The sequence below is a fragment of the Aethalodelphis obliquidens genome, unplaced genomic scaffold, assembly GCF_003676395.1.
Source record: "Aethalodelphis obliquidens isolate GAN/ISIS:26980383/991018 unplaced genomic scaffold, ASM367639v1 scaffold46, whole genome shotgun sequence".
NCBI classification, from domain to species: Eukaryota; Metazoa; Chordata; class Mammalia; order Artiodactyla; family Delphinidae; genus Aethalodelphis; species Aethalodelphis obliquidens.
Genome location: NW_020837990.1, coordinates 14,153,062 through 14,159,061, shown reverse-complemented (window position 1 = coordinate 14,159,061; position 6,000 = coordinate 14,153,062).

The window sequence follows — 6,000 nt, the reverse complement described above, 5'->3', positions numbered from 1 at the left end:
AGGGGGTATTTAGGACAGTGAAAAATACTCTGTATGATACCATAATGACAGATACATGCCATTATACATTTGTCTATAGAATGTACAACACCAAGAGTGAACCCTAATGTAAACTATGTACTTTGGGTGATATGAGTTGTCAATGTACAATAGGTTCATGGATTGTAACAAATGTACAACTCTGGTGTGGGATGTTGATAGGAGGGGAGGCTGTTGGGGGTGGGGGACAAGGATATATAAGAAATCTCTGAATCTTCCATTCAATTTTTCTGTGAACATAAAACTGCTTTAAAAATAAAGTTTATCAAAAAAATTCCCAGTTCTTTCTGAATAAGTAATTCCACAGTATGACTATGTGGATGTTTAGAACACAGTAGTGAAGAAAAATGTAGGTTATAATTCAATCTTTATTTTTTTTTCTAATTCATCTTCCTTCTATATGCACGAATACATTGCAAATGTGCACCTGAACATGCAAAAGTTTGTACTGCCCGGTGTTCATTGCTGAGAGCCAGAACATGGAATGTATGTTTGTGACTACATTTGTAATTCTAAACTCTGGGCCAATGAACCTATAAGTACCAAACCTATTGTAAACCACTGACCTCTGATTAGTTACTGTGTAGACACAACTTTTCAAATATGAAAGGCCTTTGAGCTATTCTCCCAACTAGAAAAAAAAAATTTTCTGCTTAAGGCAGTAATTAATCAATAAGCCAATTAACCCAAAGGGCACTATATTACTAGGTAAATAAATAAGCACTAGAACTTGGAAAATGGTGCAGCTATTTTCACCTTGTGAACATGAGACACAGCCAAGAATCAATAGTTGAAAAGATCACCAAGTGCTCAGTTCAAACACCATTCTTGGCATGCACTAAAAACAGAAGCCATGTTTATACAGTACAGTACTGTATTTGCTTAACAGAGGAAGAAATTTCCCCAAATTTCATAGAGCCAGAAATTGGCATTGCAAGTTGGATATTGCTGCATTTCCATAACTGATTCTGCATGTGGAGTGTGATACTGGACTCCCACATGCATTTCCCCTGTTTCTCTGACTTACCATCTCATTGTCTCCTGAATGGGCGGTGTGTAGCATAGCACCAAGTTGTGAGACGCATGGCCAGGGTTTGTTGGGTTTACAACAAAGTAATTCCATAATATCCTTGGAGGGCACTGGAAGTTAGACTCATTTCTTCCAAATAAATGTGGAAGTCCAGGACCCAAAATCGTATGACAGATTAAGGAAGAACCTCTAGGTTTCTTTCCTGGCATAGTATCCACTCTATCCACAGCTGCTTACAATTCAGGAGACATTCTTAGGTTCTCAGTTGTAAAGAAGTAAAGACTCACTCATTATGTCAAGTAATTGGGAATGGGAATGGGACAGGGACATTGGTACAGAGAATAACTCCTGTAAAAGCTCAGAAATTCAGGAAATTATGAAGAACTATGCTTCAGAAATAACAAAATCTGGAGCATCTAGAGAGTTCTGATGCAGGGATATTTAATTTTCATTATAGAACAACTAGAAGAAGAAAACACAAATCCTCTTTGGAGAATCTCTTATTCAAAACAGATCTCAAAGAATTCCTATAAACAAGATTCCAGGAAATGAACTCGAAGTAAAAAGAAAAATCACGAACACGAATAATAAAGTATCATTAGTGACATTAACAAAAATGTCAAAGAACTGGAAATTTTATACAATGCTGGTTGGAATCTAGCAACGGTACAGCTACACTGGAAAACTTCTTGGCCTCTTCTTATAAACTTAAACATGCTTTACTGTACATTCAGGCAATTCCACTCTGAGGAATTTACCCATAAGAAAAGAAAACATCTGTCCACCAAAAACCTTGGACTCAAAAGTTCACTGCAGCTTTAGTAGACCCAAGCTGGAAATAGCTGAAATGTCCACCAAACAGGTGAATGGATAAACAAATTTCAGCATGAACTTACAATGGAATACTACTTACCAATAAGAAAGGAATAAATTACTGATAAATGTAATATGCTTAGTGAGAAAAGCAAGAATAAAAGAGTACATCTTGTATGATTCCCTTTATACGAAATTCCGGAGCAGGCAAAACCAATCTATTCTTTCATAAAGTGGAACAGAGATTGCATCCAGCAGGGGGTGGGTGGGGAATTAGCTGCAAATGGACAGACATTTCAGAGTAATGGAAATAGTCTTTATCTAGGTCGTGATGTTAGTTACATACATAAATACATTTGTCAAAACTTATGGTTGCATTTTATTTTATGTAAATATACTACAATAATATTATTTTTAAAACAGAATATCATAAAGGTAAGAAAAAATCATTATTTTATCCTTTCATAAATAAGGTATTGATGGGCCCTTTGTTTTCTCAGACTTATCACATGTTACTATATTTGAAGTCAGAAGACTGCCTTTGTTTTTAATTGTTTATTTTCTTTAATATTTAATGTTGGGATTAGTGGACTTTAGTGTAAATTATTCTTCTGGAAGGAATAAGCCATTCCCTCAATCAACTAGACATTAACCTCTTTGCCCTCAAATTTTTTTCCCTATTAATTTTTACCTTTGGGGTAGAAAAACAGCAAAACATAGATTATCAGTACAGTTCCCTGAATAAAGAGCAAGAATATATTTTCCAATCAAAAATAAATATGATGGAGTCATTCAGACTTCATCATGGGTTTGGAAGGAGGTTGCAATCTTTGCCCCCTAATATGTTAGGTAATCAATGTTCAAAAGACTTAACAGGTCTGCTGTAGCACTAATCAAAACACATGAAGAATTTTTAAATTTCTATGAATTGAAGTTGAATGTTTCATTATTTATAGACATTTATTTAGACTTTCAGCAATAAATATTGCATGTTTTAAACAAAGGAACCAATTTCAATGTTGCCTTAGTTTTGTTTTGTTTTTTAACATCTTTATTGGAGTATAATTGCTTTAAAATGGTGTGTCAGTTTCTGCTTTATAACAAAGTGAATCAGTTATACATATACATATGTCCCCATATTTCTTCCCTCTTGCATCTCCATCCCTTTCACCCTCACTATCCCACCCCTCTAGGTGGTCACAAAGCACCGAGTTGATCTCCCTGTGCTATGAGGTTACTTCACACTAGCTATCTGTTTTACGTTTGGTAGTGTATATATGTCCATGCCACTCTCTCACTTTATCCCACCTTACCCTTACCCCTCCCTGTATTCTCAAGTCCATTATCTAGTAGGTCTGTGTCTTTATACCAGTCTTGCCCCTAGGTCCTTCATGACCTTTTTTTTTTTCTTTAGATTACATATATATGTGTTAGCAGATGGTATTTGTTTTTCTCTTTCTGACATACTTCACTCTGTATGACAGTATCTAGGTAGATCCACCTCACTACAAATAATTCAATTTTGTTTCTTTATATGGCTGAGTAATATTCCATTGTATATATGTGCCACATCTTCTTTATCCATTCATCTGTTGATGGACACTTAGGTTGCTTCCATGTCCTGGAAGCAATAGAGCTGTAATGTAACTACAGCTGTAAATAGAGCTGTAATGAACATTTTGGTACATGGCTCATTTTAAATTATGGTTTTCTCAGGCTATACACCCAGTAGTGGGATTGCTGGGTCACATGGTAGTTCTATTTCTAATTTTTAAGGAACCTCCATACTGTTCTCCATAGTGACAGTATCAATTTACATTCCCACCAACAGTGCAGAGGGTCCCCTTTTCTCCATACCCTCTCCAGCATTTATTGTTTGTAGATATTTTAATGATGGCAATTCTGACCAGTGTGGGATGATATCTCATTGGAGTTTTGATTTGCATTTCTCTAATGATTAATGATGTTGAGCATTCTTTCATGTATTTGTTGGCAATCTGTATATCTTCTTTCGAGAAATCTCTATTTAGATCTTCTGTCCATTTTTGGATTGGGTTTTTGCTTTTTGATATTGAGCTGCATAGGCTGCTTGTAAATTTTGGAGATTAATCCTTTGCAAATACTTGCAAATATTTTCTCCCATTCTGAGGGTTGTCTTTTCGTGTTGTTTATAGTTTCCTTTGCTGTGCAAAAGCTTTTAAGTTTAATTAGGTCCCATTTGTTCATTTTTGTTTTTATTTCCATTTCTCTAGGAGGTGGGTCAAAAAGGATCTTGCTGTGATGTATGTCATAGAGTGTTCTGCCTATGTTTTCCTCTAAGACTTTGATAGTGTCTGGCCTTACATTTAGGTCTTTAATCCATTTTTAGTTTATTTTTCTGTTTGGTGTTAGGGAATATTCTAATTTCATGCTTTTACATGTAACTGTCCAGTTTTCCTGGCACCACTTATTGAAGAGGCTGTCTTTTCTCCACTGTATATTCTTGCCTCCTTTATCAAACATAAGGTGGCAGTAGGTGCATGGGTTTATCTCTGGGCTTTCTATCCTGTTCCATTGATCTGTATTTCTGGTTTTGTGCCGGAACCATACTGTCTTGATTACTGTAGCTTTGTAGTATAGACTGAAGTCCAAGAGCCTGATTCCTCCAGCTCTGTTTTTTTTTCTCAAGATTGCTTTGGCTATTCGGGGTCTTTTGTGTTTCCATATAAACTGTGAAATTTTTTGTTCCAGTTCTGTGAAAAATTCCAGTGGTAGTTTGATAAGGATTGCATTGAATCTGTAGATTACTTTGGGTAGTAGAGTCATTTCCACAATGTTGATGCTTCCAATCCAAGAACATGGTATATCTCTTAATCTATTTGAAACATTTTTAATTTCTTTCATCAGTGTCTTATAATTTTCTGCATACAGGTCTTTTGTCTCCTTAGGTAAGTTTATTCCTAGATATTTTATTCTTTTTGTTGCAATGGTAAATGGGAGTGTTTTCTTAATTTCACTTTCAGATTTTTCATCATTCGTGTATAGGAATGCAAGAGATTTCTGTGCATTAATTTTGTATGCTGCTACTTTGCTAAATTCATTGGTTAGCTCTACTAGTTTTCTGGTAGCATCTTTAGGATTCTCTATGTATAGAATCATGTCATCTGCAAACACTGACAGCTTTACTTCTTCTTTTCCAATTTGGATTCCTTTTATTTCTTTTTGTTGTCTGATTGTGGTGGCTAAAAATTTCAAAATTATGTTTAATAATAGTGGTGAGAGTGGGCAACCTTGTCTTATTCCTGATCTTAGTGAAAATGGTTTCAGTTTTTTACCTCTGAGGACAATGTTGGCTGTGGGTTTGTCATATATGGCCTTTATTATGTTGAGGAAAGTTCCCCCTATGCCTACTTTATGGAGAATTTTTATCATAAATGGGTGCTGAATTTTGTTGAAAGCTTTCTCTGCATGTATTGAGATGATCATATGGTTTTTATCTTCAGTTTGTTAATATGGTGTATCATCTTGATTTATTTGCATATACCGAAGAATCCTTGCATTCCTGGGATAAACCCCACTTGATCATGGTGTATGATCCTTTTAATGTGCTGTTGGATTCTATTTGCTAGCATTTTCTTGAGGATTTTTGCATCTATGTTCATCAGTGATATTGGCCTGTAGTTTTCTTTCTTTGTGACATTTTTGTCTGGTTCTGGCATCAGAGTGATGACGGCTTCGTAGAATTAGTTAGGGAGTGTTCGTCCCTCTGCTATATTTTGGAAGAGTTTGAGAAGGATAGGTGTCAGCTCTTCTCTAAATGTTTGATAGAATTCGCCTGTGAAGCCACTTGGTCCTGGGCTTTTGTTTGTTGGAAGATTTTTAATCACAGTTTCAATTTCAGTGCTTCTGATTGGTCTATTCATATTTTCTATTTCTTCCTGGTTCAGTCTTGGCAGGTTGTGAATTTCTAAGAATTTGTCCATTTCTTCCATGTTGTCCATTTTATTGGCATATAGTTGCTTGTAGTAATCTCTCATGCTCCTTTGTATTTCTGCAGTGTCAGTTGTTACTTCTCCTTTTTCATTTCTAATTCTATTCATTTGAGTGTTCTCCCTTTTTTTCTTAATGAGCCTGGCTAA